This window comes from Triturus cristatus, chromosome 5_1 (genome assembly GCF_964204655.1).
Source record: "Triturus cristatus chromosome 5_1, aTriCri1.1, whole genome shotgun sequence".
Classification (NCBI taxonomy): domain Eukaryota; kingdom Metazoa; phylum Chordata; class Amphibia; order Caudata; family Salamandridae; genus Triturus; species Triturus cristatus.
In genome coordinates, this window is record NC_140587.1 from 942535716 (window position 1) to 942552951 (window position 17236).

A 17236-nucleotide genomic window follows, 5' to 3' on the forward strand; every position below is an offset into this window, starting at 1 on the left:
TTATCACTGCTGTCCAGTGTAAAGTGCATGTGCTCTCTATGGTAAACGTGGTAAGATTGGTCTACACCTCTTTGGCGTAATTAATTTACCTATCAGTCCCTTGTACAGTGGTATCGCATATACCCGGAGCCAGTAAATTAAATGCTACTGGTGGGCTTGCAGCGCTGCCTGCGCCACCCACCAAAGTTGCCTTTCAAACCTGTCTCAGGCCTCTGCCATTGCAGGGCGTACGCGCACAATTTACTGCCATTGTGACATGGCACATAAAGTGAATGCCACGTCTGTGACTCCCCTTTTACTACATATCAGTCACCCCTAAGGTAGGCCCTAGCTAGCCCTACGGGCAGGGTGCGCTGTAGGTAAAAGGTAGGAAATGTGCCTTAACTGTGTGGCATGTCCTGATAGTGACAAACAACCATTTTGGTTTCTCACTACTGTGAGGCTGCCCTCTCATAGGAATGCATTAGGGATTCTATGATATGTGTTTCAGTGGTAATTCCTGACATGAGAGGAGTAGCATGATAAAGTTTGGTATGTTTGGGATAGTGGTAATAAATGCTGTATAATGGTGTTCGCAGGTTTATTATCACTATTTTAGAAATGCCACTTTTAGAAGTGGGCATTTCTGTGTGCTATGTGTCTTTGTGCCTACCTGTTGTGTATTGCATGTCTGAATCTGGAGTGACAGAGACTGGGGAGGTGCAGTCGCTCCAGAGGGGCTGGGTGAGTCAGCACTAGGCTGATAGGCCAATCTGCATTTGGAGTGGTGGGAGGAGTAGCACCTGGGCCTGAATAGGACTGTGCCTGCCTTAAACAATGCTTCCTCCACCCCCTGTGGTGTGTCTGGGGCCAGAGCCTACACTAACAATAAGGCTGGTGGTGCACATGAAAAGATTTATGCAAGTAGCCCCCAGAACTGGTTTGGACCGGGCACAGAGCCCTGTGCCAGGGGGAGAACAAGGACACTAACTGGTATAAGTATTGGGGCTCTGACCCCATGAAGGGTGTGCTGTGTGCTTACTTAGGACCCACTGGGGACTAAGACACTGCATGGACTGCAGTGTGCGAGGAGGAACCCCCACATGGACTGACCTGCTGCCTGCTGGGGGTGCTGGAAGGACTCCCTCTCTTCTGGAAAGCCCTGTGTGCTGGCCTGCCTGGTGAGACTCTGGAGACTTAGCACCAGGCTGAGCACTGTGTTCTATACATTGCCCTGGACCTGGGCTTGGAGCGCTGCAGGAGTCTTCTATGTAGAGCCCTGGTGTGAGCTCATGTCACTGCAGCGTGAGGTGAGCACTTTTAGTTGTGCTGCCTGAGCCCAAGGAAGGGGGCTCTTCTTCTGAGTTAGGCAGGTGCCGTCGCGCTGTGAAGAGAGCCGCAGGAGAGGCTGGAAGCCAGGCAGAGTCCAAGCATGGTTGTTGGCGGGGCTCCAGAAAGAAAGGGGAAGACTTGGAGCTAGCTCATGCAGTGCTGCTCGTGCCTGGTGTATGTCTGGGAGGAGAGGGGGGAGCTGAGGCAAGAAGTGCTCTCCCCCTCTCTCCTGCCTTCCTGGGATCCTCTTGCCTGTCGCCAGCCGCCCTGCATTTTGACTAAGTCAGGACTTGGAAGCGAGACACCAAGCCGCCGGAAGTCAGTCAAAGTCTGCCTGATTGTGGGCAGGGCTGGCAGGAGAGCCGGAGCCTTGCAGGCGTCTGTTGCCTCACTAGAAGGAAGTCAGGCAGGAACAAAGCCTAGTTGAGAGGCGGAGGTAACGAGGAAGGTTGTGCCTTGGTCCCGCGATGACAAGGGAGCAACCAGACCGGGCAAGGGAGATCGCTCCAGGAGGCCTGCAGCTCTGTGGGTGAGCCAGCTGGGGTCAGAGGGGCCTCGGAGGACTCCCACCTCACCGGAGTGGGGGGGCGGCTTTGCAGCATGATTGGCAGCTGCACCGCGCAGTCGTGGGCAGCTGCAGGTAAGAAACCAAAATGTGGAGGACCCAGCGAGGTCTCTCGCAGGTAACTAGGATTTCTGCCACTCCCATAAGTTTACGGAGGCACCCAGTGAGAAGTGGCCAGCTTTAGCCGCATTATGGGAAAGGCAGGCAGCTGCGCGTCTCCTTATGATTGGGGGCATGATTGTTGTTGCCCTGCCTGGGCCCCAACGTACCTCCTTAAAAAAGTGTGGCAGTTCCTGTGAAAGGTGGGCCGGGGGCCCTGAAGCTTATGGGTAGGGGTGTACAGCCAATACTTGGAATATGCAGACATGTTTACTGTCTTTCTGAGATGGCAATAATATGTGTCATACTGTTGCAGATGTTTAGGCATGATGTATTATGCCCTGATGTTATGAGGTAGGTTGATCTGCAGCACCTCAGGAAGTGGGATCCATATGTTCTGTTATGGTGGTAAGCATATCTGATGGCCTGGGATTTCCCTAATAACGTGTATGTTACAAGTGTTTACTCTGGTGCACAGGAGACAATGTTTTACAAGAGGTTTAAGCTAAGTGTACCTTGCCAGTAGTTACTGGTTGCTTTTGCTAACTGCGAACTGGGAGAGCTATGACAGTGGCCCGATTGGCCCTCTAATGTATATAATCCCTGTAAAGTGATACCAAGTGCCAGGTGGCACAGTGTATATACGTGATTACGTTCTAATGTGTTTTATGAGTAATACAAAGGCCATTTTTGATATAACCTTGTGTGGAGTTTCTTTTGTGGTGTGCCTAGTGTGTCGCTGCTGTGTGAGTGTGTTGCGCAAACGCTTTACACATTGCCTCTGGGATAAGCCTGACTGCCCTGCCAAGCTACCAAGGGGGTGAGCAGGGGTTAACTTCAGCATGTAACTCCCTTGCCCTGACTAGAGTGGTGGTTTCTGCCTGGCTTAGGCACTTGCCCTAGCCAACCAGAAATCCCATTGAAGAAATTAACAGGGGACCCCAACATTCTAAGCTGCTACAGACCTATATTGCTCCTGCATTTTCCAGCTAAAGTAATGCAGAAACTCATCAATACCCATATTGCAGCCCACCTACAACTCATTCTACTCTTAGACAGCTCTCAGTCATGCATTCCCACCAACCACAGCACAGTGACATCCCTCATTGTGGCCACCAATGACATTAGAAGCTTCCGCGACCTAGGAGAAACGGCCTCACTCATCCTCCTCGACCCGTCCTTAGCTTTCGATATGGTCTCCCACAAGTCACTCATCAGAAAGCTTCAGAACTTGGGTATCTGTGGACCAGCCCTCAAATGGATATCCTCCTTACTCACGGACAGAACTCAATGAGTTAAGACTTCCCACCTACACATCAGAACCCAAGAAACTCATCTGCGGAGTCTCTCAAGGATCGACGCTCAGCCCAATACTCTTCAACGTCTACATGACACCCCTCTAGGGCATCATCAAAGCCCATTGCATCAACACAGTATGCTACGCTGATGAAACACAGCTCATCCCCTTCCTTACTGGCTCAACCAACACTGCCAAAGCAAACTTCGCCAACTTCATGAGCAACGTCAATGCTTGGATGAAAAACAACTGCCACCAGAGCTCAACACAGACAAAACAAAGTCCTAAACTTCCAAAAACATTATCCCAGGGATGCCTCTTGGTGCTGCTCTGAACGTGGACCCCCACCCACCCCTTCAGACCATGCACACAGAGTATGTAAAGATCAGAAAAATATTCCAAGTCTCAGAACCTTGGGATCATCCTGGATACTAACCTTTTAATGAGCAGACAGATCAATGCCGTCTCCTCATCATGCTTCCACATCCTGCGAATGTTACGCAAGATTTTCAAGTGGATCCCACTGAACACCAGATGAACAGTCCTTCACGCTCTTATCACAAGTCGACTTGATTACAGAAACATCCTCTACATTGGAATCCCAGCCCATTTCCCATGCCCATGTCCTAGGCCAAATCCAAACCACCCAAAACGCAGCAGCCAGACTCATTCGGAAAATCCCGCAAAATAACCACATCTCTCCACACCTTAAAACTCTCCACTGGTTCCCAGTACAGAAAAGATGCAGCTCTCCACAACACCAGTCCAGCTTACTTCAGCCACTGCTTCAAATTCTGCCAACCCACCAGACACCTTCGATCTGCTTACCAGGCAAGAGCACACCTCCCTTGCATCAAGAAGACAAGAAGCAGAGGGTGATCCTTCTCATACCTCACAGCCAAAACCTGGAATGACCTCCAGAAACACCTCAGACCCCCCCCTCGTGAACTTCCAAAGGAATCTCAAGACATGCCCCATCCAGATGAAACAGGCATGATCTCCTCCTCCCCTCCCAGGCCTGCCCAAATCAGCGCCTTGGATACCCTCCCCTTTGTGATTAGCCGTGCTCAACAAATCCACATAACATAACATAACTAACAAGGTTGAGTCCCACTAGCATTCCCAGTGTCAGGAACTGCACTGGAAATCTGTTAGAAAACTCAGAAGGGTTCCAGTGCCAAACCTATATCTGAGTGACAAGTTCTTGGGGGCCTTCCAACCCTTTGATCAGTCTAACCCGCAACAGCATGGATTGTCTGACTGGAGTCCCCAAGAGCATCTCTCTCAAGGGCATGATGGCTGCAGCAGCTGTCCAAAGCGACCCCATCTGTGTGTTCTATATGCTCCTCCGATGCATTGGTAAGTTTCCTATGGTCTTCCTCACAGGTGGGGAGGATTTGTTGTCTTCCGGTTCTGATTCTCTGTCGAGGCTCAGGCATGCACGAGTCACCATGGCAGCCTCTCATCACAATGATGGCATAAACCAGGCTTCGATCCTTGTCTTGTCCGGAGGACTGCTCTTGCATACATGCCCACAATACCTGCTCCTCACTCAACTGAGGCCCTGATTGGCACAGCAGCAGGTTCCTTTTGACAGTGGCCCCATTGGCATATGGGCTTGCCCAATTACGTCCCGCACAGAGGCGATGACCTGATTGGTCCTGCTAAGTTCTGGCAGCCCCCTGGCATTCAGGGTTGCCAACTTACACACTGTACACAGGCGAAGGTCCAATCAGCCAGGCTAACTTCACGGGGCCCCCTCTGGCATAGGGGCTCACCAAATCCAGTAGTGACTCAAAATCTGGTAGCCCCATTACACAGGCCATAGGAGTAACTAGAAGATCCCCCCTTATCATCCCCATTTACTTCCTGAGATGTGCCTAGGCCCCTTTCTAGTGACCTCTCCTTTAATCAAAGAGGACACTTTGGACTGTACTAGAGAGCCTGGCTCTCCTTCCTACAGTGTGTGTCCCACCCAGCTCACAGGAATGCAGCAATCCACAAATCAGCCCCGGGTCTCTAAAAATAGAACCCCAAATCTTCCATGTATTGTACCATACACAGTCACACATACACCCAGCACATGCATACTACACATACGTACTGCACAGCACTGCATACTGACTTGATGTAGGCCAAGGGTAAGTTAAGCACACAGCAGCGGAACTTTACAGGAGGGAGCCTGTAGGCATCACTCCAGTGACACAGGTAAAAAGCCTGTGCACTCCTACTGATCAATAAATGGTATGCTGCCACCATTGCGCTCACACTGCCTAACTGCTGGCAAAGGCAGTAGCTTTTCATTACTATGAGGGTAGCTCTTTGGGCACCCCTCCAGGTCCAACAAGTCCATAATCCATGAGACAGGCCTATGTCATGGCGCCTACACATGATCCGTATTCGCCCATGACAACCAAATCAGTACCAGGGATCCAGACAGTATTGTAGCTGGGGCACTCAGGGCAGGGGTACACGTTCATCACCATGCGTCTGTTAATATTGAAAAAGTTGATGTCAATATGAGTAACGATACATTCATGTATAAAAACAAAATCGCATCTTTATTGAAGAATTCGCCCAACTCAGAAATATGTAGTTAGGCAGGCACTGAGACCTAGTCCCAAGGCCACTGATTGACAGATCACAGGTGGGGTGGCACGTAGTCAGCAGAAAAATGTGCGAACTGAAAATCCCAGATCGATCCCACAGATAGGCACAGTGACACCACAATGGTCCAGAGAGATTGGCCCCAATAAAGCAAACACGTCCAGAGGAGTGCGCTTGTTCCCAAAACACCATAAATTGAGATGCCTCATGAAGTTAGCAACAGTTAACCAATCAAGACAGACCACACACAGTACACACAGTGATCACACGCTCCACATGCCAGACAACTGGACATGTTACCCACTGGCCGCATTGTGTCCACGCAAGGTCGACGCCCACGTGGATTCCTTGTCCAATACCTTAATTTATGGCTTCAAAGACAGAGATACACATTCCTCACCAAAAATGGATCATCAGAAACATTTTATTACATTCAATAAACTGTATAAAAGTCTATGTTAGACCGATTGAAAATTGAGACAGTCTTCAGGCCCTATGCCTGTGGCTGTGCTCCCGGCCGCATTGTTTAATTAAAAGAACTGTTCCTGTTTTGCCAAACGCCTTTTGTCTCTTGTTTTTTTTCAAGGTATTCATCTTCAACGAGCCAGCCAAGAGCTGATAGGTGCCTCGAACCCGAATGCAACTAAAGGAAGGGTACTCCACCCGGACAAATTCACATTTGTGCAACAAGGAAGGTAACAAGACACCGCAATTGAATGGAAGATCTGTTAAATTTGCAGGGCAGAGGTCCATCCTGAAGCAACCGTCACAGAGGGTAAGAGACTACATCAGATCCTTAATAAAGCATGTGGGGTATGGCAAACTAGGAAGAAGCAAAAAAAAGATAACCTGAGCGCCCTGCCATTGACAGAAATCTGGCATATCACCTATTTTATATGCCCTAACTGAGTAATTGCAAGGTGGCCTCGGAGGGGATCCAGCAGAAGTCACCTTTTTTCGATAGACAGCATGCTAGGAAAGGTGAATATTTATTGTATTTATTGTCAAATGTTGACAACTCAATCTTATTTTTTAGTCTAAAAGGATTTCCAATGCCATTGGTATCTGAAAGTAGTGAAAGGTATTGGTCGTTTGGACCGCTGGGCGTAACACAGATGGTATGCTTAGCCCCTGGGTGGATTACGGGGTGTGATTTGGACACTTAGGAAAAAAGATTTAGGACTTATGAGATTAGGTGTAACTTGTGTTTGGACAAGAGGGGCCTGTGGTTCTCTAGTTATTACTTTTTTTCCGCAAACTATTGTTATTATCTTTGTCTCGGAGCCGATACTAACAGACTATCAGGCTCACTTAGTTCTGTGCACTGTACAGAGCTTCTCCTGGCTATAGAACAGTATGCGCTAGGAGGGGGCAAAGGATTTTTTTTTACAAAGTCATCATAATTATTTCTCTGTCTGTTTTAGGTGTTGGTTGTTTGGAGTGCTGAGCATGATACAGATGGTACGCTTAGCGCCTGGGTGTGATACTGGGTGCGATTATTGATATGAGGTAAATGTGTGATGTTGTGGTGCTGTAAATTACTGCAAACTGTGTTTTGTCCTACATATTGTGTTTTTGTTGATGACCCAATGTTTCTTATGAAGATGCTGCTATTTTTCACCAACCTTAATTGATGCCGGAAACCAATATCGTTCAGATATTGTTTTCATTGATGCATTGCACTTTTTCTATGTTGCATCCCTTCATATGCATTATTAATTGTGTTTATGAAATGTTCATGTTGATTCGTTGATGCATCTGTACATAGCGCTGAGCACATTGTTACATAATTATAAGCAGTAAATCCCTGTGTATATTTTCCCCATGATTCCGATCGAAACAAAAGTGTTCCTAAAAAACAAGAAGCTAAGGTATCTTTTTCTCTAAAGCTACCAAACTTATCATGGAGACACCATTAAAACACATGCAAACCCGGTTCCACACACAAGCTAAAAAAACGTAATAAGGTTTGTCAAGAATGGCACACACACACACACACGAAGGCACATACATTTGCCTGGCCAAAGGAGGAAACTTTCGACACTAGCGTACTTGAACACTTGAGAACAAACATACAGATCAAATATACAGGTCAAAAGAAAGATAAGAGAGGAATTATTATAACTATGGGCCATCTTTGAGGAGGCCCAGATCAACAGTCCTGCACTACAGATAGCAAAAAATGCATCAGCACCTCCCTCACCACATGCAGATATGGAGGTGCTCTCGCCTGACCTCCCTGCAGTAGGATACTCTAATTCGTCAGTTGAAGAAGTCAGTTGGCCCCACACCGAACAAGGAGCAGTTAGGCCCAGACATGGAAGACTAACAGACCAGCAGACCCATGAAGTCACAGAGCAACCCCAGTCCGGTACAAGGCCTCCCAGAAGTTCGACCCCCCAGTCTGTCGCGCCCAACACAAAGAATCCCAGCGGTACAGAGAACACACACCATAACTGAATTAGGCCAGTACACATGAGTGACAGAGAGGTTTGTAGTGGTTCTAGACAGTGATAAAGCTAGCGTCTCAGGAGAAAAGAAGGGTTCACTGTCTGCTGGGAACTGATGACAAGAGTGAGACTACAGGACTTGCTCAGTCAACCAAGGGAGAAGGACGGGAGCCGATGCACCAGGCAGGAGGGGCACACACCTGCCTCGTACTGTCAACCACTAGCTGACCAGATGAAGAACCAGTAGTTATGGCACTTGTGAACAATATCCCACACAACTTTGCAATAGACAAAGGAGTGGCAAGGTCATGCTTAAGGGAAGGGAAGATCCCCTTATTAAAAGACACCATGGTTATACAGGGATTCTCGTGTACAATGTCAAGGATCCCCTTCACAAAACCCCTTAAAGTAAAATGTAGTAGGCATTTGAGTGAGTGGACAGTGAATGTATTTCCTCCCTGTTAATGCCTTCACACAAACACAGAGTCCAAATGCGCAGTAAGATAAACCCCCAGAGTAAAATTCTACCCATTCACCCACATCCCTAGAATTAACTGTACCAAAGCCAAAAGAAGGACCAATGAGACAACGATGGGAATACAAAGTTTTACTTGCATCTGAGGATTCATGGCTGCTATATGTGTTCTGCCGACGATCGGGCATCCTCACTACAGTCCGACATTTAGGGAGCCTGTGGGAGCCAAGGCCTCACTCTGCTGCTGATCCCCCATGGCAGGGTTGGCGGGTTATGCCCTAGGGGAAGGGCTGTCAGGATTGACCAATCTAAACCTTCAGGTCCCTTTCTGTTTGGTACTAGGCGAAGGAAGAGGGTGCTAAACTACCCATGGAATCGGCTGCGCCGATTCTCATTTTAAAAGTGTCCCGCGTTTTTCCCCTTGAGTTAGCGTTCTAGTGTTTAGGCAGTTCCTTGTAGGAGGACAGGTGTTCGTGCTCGTGCCTTATTAGCACTGCACACTTCAACTGTCGGTTTGGAGCGCTCGGACATGTTTGGGTCGGCGCTTCATGTTTTCCTAGAAATTTCTGTCAGGGGAGGCTAGGGCTCATGTCGACGCGTGACTCCTTCAGCAGAAGCATATTTTTGAAGACAGGAGTGGCATTTCCGCTTTAGTACTCGAGTTCCAGCTCTGAACCTTTGGGTACACTTGTAAGTAATTCGAGTGAGAGTTCTTTGCTAGGTTCTCACAAGTAAGTGCATTTTTTTTGCCTTGAATTCAGCGCACAGTGGGTTTTTGTTCAACATTCTTGGTAGAATTCTCTGCAATTTCAGTTTAGCGCGCTTCGTTGTTTAGACTCAGACCATTATTAAGAGCATTGTTTTTGAGTTATCTCTTAGCTAAACGTATAGCTGTTTGGAGTTCTGCGTGGACTTTATAAATATTGATACAGCCAAGCAGAGTCAGATCTCTACTGGCAGCGCCAGTACTATATTCTTTGTTCCTCATACATGCGCTAGTCCTAAGTTAGAACTATAGCAAAAGACTTGCATAAAGCTATCATTAGCCCAGAGTTTACGTATGGTTCCAGTGCTATAAGACTCATCACCAATATAAAAGACAGAAGGCGTAATTTTGGCAGTATTTTCATCTTCATATCTACAATGTATGTAACAATATATATATATTTTACTTACCAACGTATTTGACTACTGCCTTCAAAAAGAAAGTCAGAGCATAACAAGAGCAAAATATTACTGACATCTTCTTCAAACGCTATTGCATACAAGAGAGAATCTAATCACTGCAGAGGTGAAGGTAGGAGACACAATAGGGTTGAAGGTTAGCAGTAGGGGAGGCATTGGTAGTATGGGAATGGTTTAATGTTATGTTTTGTGTTTCAGATGCCTAGCTGAGCAGGAAAAGAATACCTAGCAAAGCAGAGAAGAGGCATAGCAGTGGAGTCTATCCTTTATCCCATCCCCCTTTCCCCCTCTCTACTGGCAGTGAATTTGAACATCTGTTCTCAGTGGGAAGTGGGAGTTGGGGAAAAGTCGTCTGCTCCTGTGGAAGATCAGGTTTTAAGGTGTGTGGTACTTGACAGATTGAAGTGCCATACTCCAACTTCCACCTGGGCAGGATGACAGAGGGACTCGACGTTAAGACTATAGCGGCAGTATTGGAAGGGATACAAAAACAGCTTAGTGAAACTATGGAAGATAATAAGAGTCTTCGAGAGGAGGTTAGAAGGTCTAGTCAGGAGGCTAGTTTCTTTAGACAGCGCTTTGATGATTTCATTTCTGGGGCGAATCCAATGTCCAAAGAGCATAAGGCACAGACCTTTTCCCCTTCTCCTACAGCTACATAATTGACCACACAAGTTATACATGCTATGTCTCCCATCATTCCTTTAGCCGCCCCGAGAGATTTAATGGTGATCCCAATAAGGCCCAAGTGTTTATCACTAAATGCTCCTTACATTTTTTATGTAACCAATCATTTTTAAGAAGGACCAATCTAAGGTAGCCTTTTTATTGTCTTACCTGAGTGGTGATGCTGCGGCGTGGTCCATGCCTCTGGTGAATTGTGATGACCCTATACTTTATAATTTTGAAGATTTCAAGGCTGAGTTTCTGCGGATTTTTGATCGGAGAACCATATCACAGACCACAGATAATGACCCCTTAGATTTAAGACAGGGCAATCAGGAGTTGGTAGCCTACTTAGCACAATTTAATAAACTAATTGTGGAGACCCAATGGCCTGAAGCCAAGAGAGCTGCAATATTCTACAGGGGACTTAAGGATGAACTTAAGGATGGATTGGCACAGATTCTGAAGAGACCTACTGAGGTGTCTGAGTTAATTGATCTTGAATTGCAAATTGATCAACGACAAAATGAAAGGGGAAGCGAAGTCGTAGGGATATCAAGCCATTCCATCCTCGTTTTGACAGAATGAAACCTGAACCAGTTAAGTCCAGTGAGGCTGTTGTAGCTGAAGAACCCATGCAGATCGGATCCGTGAGGGGTCCACTCACCAAGGAGGAGAGAGAGAAGCACAGCATTGGAAAGTTGTGCATGTATTGTGGTAATTCTGGACATTTCGTCAAAGAATGTCCAAAGAAAGCAAAGGTCTGCTCATGGGTAAAAGACAGGCCCCACCAGTAAAAAGGAGTTGCTCTGGTGGGTGCGTCTGACAAGACAACTCCTGATTCTCAGTTGGTAGCAAATACTCTACTATCAGCAGCCCCTCATTTGACAATTTTCAGTCGGATTAAGTTTGGAACCATCGAGGTGGATGAAATCTCAGTAATGATTGACTCAGGGGCTACTGGGAATTTCTGTGATATTAAGTGTGCTCAGTCCTTGGGAATCCAATCTTGAAAGAAGGCTAAACCTGAATCGGTGCGAGCAGTTGATTGTACCAATTTGTCTTCTGGTCCCATCATTTATGAAACAGAAGAGGTACCTGTGGAAGGCCCAAGCTCTCATCAAAGTTATTTGAGATTCAGTCTCATCGATGTCCCACAGTTCCAACTGATTTTGGGACTCCTATGGTTGACAGAACATAATCCTCGCATAGATTGGCAAAGAGAACTATAGATTTGGACTCTGACTGTTGCAGGGAACATTGCTTCCATTCCCGAGTCTTCCATCATAATCCTTCTCAACAGTCTCTTTTTGCGGAGACGCCTCTAGCGATTTGCGCAGTGGAAGCTCCAAAAGTTCCTGTGGAATATCAAGACCTGAAGGCCGTTTTCGAAGAACTAGAAGCTGAAAAGTTACCTCCTCATCGGGAGCATGACTGTAAGATCGAGCTGGGGCCTGGAGCCTCTCTGCCTTGCAGCTGAATTTATGCACTCTCAGAAAATGATAACTGTCATTTAAAGGAGTACTTAGATCGTTATTTGGCTAACGGGTTTATCAGACCCTCACAGTCCCCAGTCTCCTCTCCACTTTTTTTTATTCCTAAGAAGTATGGAACTCTGAGGACCTGCATAGACTATCGTGCTTTGAATTCTGTTACAAAAACAAATCGTTATCCGTTACCATTGATTTTGGAATTGTTGGACCAAGTGAAGGATGCTCGTGTGTATTCAAAATTGGATCCAGAGGGGCTCATCACCTGGTTAGAATGGCCGAAGGGGAAGAGTGGAAAACTGCCTTTAGAACACGATTTGGCCTATTTGAGTATCAGGTCATGCCCTAAGGTCTGTGCAATGCCCCTGCTGCTTTTCAACACTTTGTAAACGACGTACTCCGAGAATTCTTGGATCGTTGTGCTGTAGTCTGCATTGACAACATCCTTATTTATTCGTCTAGCCAGGAAGAACATGTTCATCATATGTGAGCTATTTTGCAGAAACTGCTTGACCATTAGCTGTTTGTGAAGTTAGAAAAATTTGTTTTTCACTTCACTCAGGTGGAATTTTTGGGATTTGTTTTATCCCCTGAAGGTGTGTCTATGGACGGTTCCAAGGTTAAAGCAATCAAGGATTGGCCGCCTCCTTAGAGTGTGAAAGAAATCCAAAGTTTCCTTTGGTTCGCAAATTTCTACAGACGTTTCATTATCAACTTCTCTGAAAAGGTAGCTCCCATTACACAGCTCTTAAAGAAGAAGGAGAAATTTGTTTGGAGTCCTGAAACAGAGGAAGCGTTTCAAGATTTAAAGAATCTGTGTACTTCAGCTCCTATCTTACAGCATCCGAATCCAGAAGATCCTTTCTTTGTCGAAGCTGATGCTTCCAATTTAGCAATTGAAGGCATAGTGTCTCAAAGGCATAAGACCACTGGGCAGCTGCATCCTGTTGCCTATCGCTCACGGAAGTTGTCTGCTGCAGGAATCAACAACTCTATTGCCGACAAAGAGTTGCTTGCAGTTAAAGACACCTTTCAGGAATGGAGACATTATTTATTAGGTGCTAGACATGAGGTCTCTGTATTCACAGACCATCGTAACTTGCAATTTTGGAAATCTGCTCGCACCCTGACCCCACGACAATTGAGGTGGTTTCTATTCTTTGCTGATTATAATTTTGTCTTGACCTACAAATCCGGCTCGACCAATGGAAAAGCCGATGCCTTATCTCGTTTGAATGTAGCGGATCAGGAGGAGGCAAAAGAAGAAGGACGCATCATTCCAGAGGAGAAGATCATTTCCACCATTTGGGTAGTGGTAGATCATTTCTCGAAAATGAGTAATTTTATTCCCTTAAAGTCCATTCCCAATTCTGCTCAACTGGCCACTCTATTCATTCAACACATTGTGAAGGCTCACGGAATCCCCAAGGTTGTCATCTCTGATTGGGGTCCTCAATTCATCTCTCGCTTCTGGTGGGCCTTTTTGGTAAGATTAGGTGTAGATTCTCGATTGTCTTCCAGCTTCCATCCTGAAACCGATGGCCAGACTGAGAGAGTCAATCAAGAACTGGAACACTATTTACGCCTTTATTTGATGGATCATGAAGGGGATTGGCCTGATTTGATTTGGGTGGCTGAATTTGCGTATCATAACGCAGTTCACTCTTCTACAGGTTATTCCCCGTTCTTTTTTAATTCAGGCAGGCATCCAAACACGCAAGTGGGTAAATCCGAGAGTGATGTCCCAGCAGTTGAAGAGGTAGTGGGTGAGTTCCAAGAGGCCTTTCAAACGGCTACTCAAAATTTAGTGAAAGCAAAAGAAGCACAAAAGAAACAAGCTGATAAGAAGAGAGGAGGTAATCCAGTGTTTAATTCTGGAGATGAGGTCTGGATTTCCACTAAGAGCATGAGGTTAAAAGGGAATCGGAAATTCCAACATATATTTGTTGGTCCATATGTAGTTGAAAAAATGGTGAATCCTGTTAGTGTAAAGATCTGGCTCCTCACTAACTCTAGATTACACCCAGTTTTCCATGTTTCTTTAGTCAAGAGAAATCCGCAACATTTGAGGAAGATTCCCCCACCAGCTCCCATCCAGTGTCAGTCAGGAGAGGAGTTTGAGGTTAAACACGTAATTGATTCCAAGCTAAAGAAGGGAGAGATTTTCTATTTGGGGGATTGGAAAGGTTTTGGGCCGGAGGACAGAACTTGGGAACCCGCTTCTAATGTTCATGCCCCCAGATTGGTATGTGAATTCCAAAGGACTCACCCCACTCGACCTAAGGAGGGAGGAGGAGGGGTTTTGGTGGGGGGTACTGTCAGGATTGACCAATCTGAACCTTCAAGTCCCTTTCTGTTTGGTATTAGGCGAAGGAAGAGGGTGCTAAACTACCCATTGAATCGGCTGCGCCAAGTCTCATTTTAAAAGTGTCCTGCGTTTTTCCTCCTGAATTAGCGTTCTATTGTTTAGGCAGTTCCTTGTAGGAGTACAGGTGTTCGCGCTCTTGTGTCATTAGCACTGCGCACTTCAACTGTCGTTTTGGAGAGCTCGGACCTGTTTGAGTCGGCGCTTCAAGTTTTCCTAGAAATTTCAGTCAGGGGAGGCTAGGGCTCATGTCTCCGCCTGGCTCCTTCAGCAGCAGCATATTTTTGAAGCCAGGACTGGCATTTCCGCTTTAGTACTCGAGTTCCAGCTCTGAACCTTCGGGTACACTTGTGAGTAATTCGAGTGAGAGTTCTTTGCTACGTTCTCACAAGTAAGTGCATTTTTTCTTGCCTTGAATTCAGCGCGCAGTGTGTTTTTGTTCAACATACTTGGGAGAATTCTCTGCAATTTCAGTTTAGAGCGCTTCATTGTTTGGACTCAGACCATTATTAAGAGCATTGTTTTTGAGTTATCTTTTAGCTAAACGTATAGCTGTTTGGAGTTCTGCTTGGACTTTATAAAATATTGATACAGCCAAGCAGAGTCAGATGTCTACAGGCAGTACCAGTACTATATTCTTTGTTCTTCATACATACGCTAGTCCTAAGTTAGAACTATAGCAAAAGACTTGCATAAAGCTATCATTAGCCCAGAGTTTACTTATGGTTCCAGTGCTATAAGACTCATCACCAAGGTAAAAGACAGAAGGCGTAATTTGGCAGTATTTTCATATTCATATCTACAATGTATGTAACAATATATATATATTTTACTTACCAACGTATTTGACTACTGCCCTTAAAAAGAAAGTCAGAGCATAACAAGAGCAAAATATTACTGACATCTTCTTCAAATGCTACTGCATACAAGAGAAAAGCTAAACACTGTGGAGGTGATGGTAGGAGACACGATAGGGTTGAGGGTTAGCAGTAGGGGAGGCATTGGTAGCACAGGAATGTTTTAATGTTAAGTTTTGTGTTTCAGATGCATAGCTGAGCAGGAAAAGAATACCTAGCAAAGCAGAGAAGAGGCATAGCAGTGGAGTCTCTCTTTTATCTCATCCCCCTTTCCCCCTCTCTACTGGCAGTGGATTTGAACATCCGTTCTCAGTGGGGAGTGGGAGTTGGGGAAAAGTAATCTGCTTCTGTGGAAGATCAGGTTTTAAGGTGCGTGGTACTTGACAAGGGCAGTCTGACAAGGGGGCGAGGGGGCTCCCAGACAAAGTACTTAAATATCAGGCACCCAGGTCCCCTAATCCAAAGTTAATGGGACGGGTTCCAATAATCGTGTCAAAAGGCCCCCATTCTTGCACATTTGGCCTGGAACCCATTTTTCCTGTATAGCGTGTAGTTTCAACAGTGCCTCCAAAAACTAGAAGCCTCTGGCCAGATGGAGGCCCCCTTTCAGTTTTTAAACAAAGCTGTCCTCAAGTGGCGGGATCCAGGATTTCCGTACTCTTGGGATAGTGAAGACCCCACAACCTCCACAGCACATGCACAAGAGTCAATAAGTTACTAGGCACCTGCATAGTACCGAGTCGGTTGAGAGGTTCATCAGGTTAGCCAGATGTCCTGGAGTTGCGAGGCAGTCTCGCTCCAGTCATCACCACTAGGCAAAGTTAGGCAAGGGTTCCTGGCCTTGGCCCAGGGCTCCCCAGGTTCTTATGATCTCGACAATGTTTTCTGCTCTTTCCTTGTGTTTTTTCGTATATCTAAAGTCTGGTCACCATGCCATACCCCTCCAAAATAAGCGACAGGTGCATGCCCGCTAATTGGATGGAAGACACAGAACGACTTTACGACCCACTTCACCTCATCATAAGTGTAATAGCAGATTGTGCGAGATCTAGGGAAGCGCCCCAAACCGAACATAAGAAGCCCAAAAAGAGAAGCCTCTAGAGAAAGAGTGGAACTGAGATATCTGGTGCCACAAGGGAGGAGCGCGTTGCATGCCGCATGGTGAGACACAGTGATCTCGGGGCACGTTGCAAAAACCAACAACACTTAAAAGCGACACGCCCCCTCCTCATACAGTACCATGTAGGTTGAAAGTTACCCACAGCGACGGCACACCCTGGCACATATCAGGAGACACAGGGTCTTGGGAAACTGGTGACACCAATGAAACTCTAGATAAAAACTGATTGATGTCACCCTATAATCACAAGAACATTCCATAAAACACTAATCCAAGCACCCAGTTAAGTAAAATAGATTAACTCATCTGATTACCCATAAGCCACCTTTTAGCTTTAAACTATCAGAAAGATCCCATGACCAGGGCAACCTTCCAGTGCCCCACAACAACAAAAAATTTAGTAAATGGAGTATGGAGACCACAACCCTGAGGGAAATACAGGAGCCACTAAGAAACTATCATAAACAATGGCACACATGCCCTGTTTTTTCTGAATAACCAAATGAACCAAGGTCTTATCCAACAAGTTTGCAATCAAACCACCAGGTGCACCACCTTTCCGCTGCTACGTCATCACCCCAACATGGATCTTAAGTGTGTGAATCAAACTTATGAACTGCAATGTGAACTTTTTTGACCGAACTGTTGAACAAAAATACCTGATAACCAGAGGATCACAGACATCTCCCCTTGATCCATATCAGAGACCTAGAATGTTTAATCACAAGCTATATATTTGTGCACTTCTA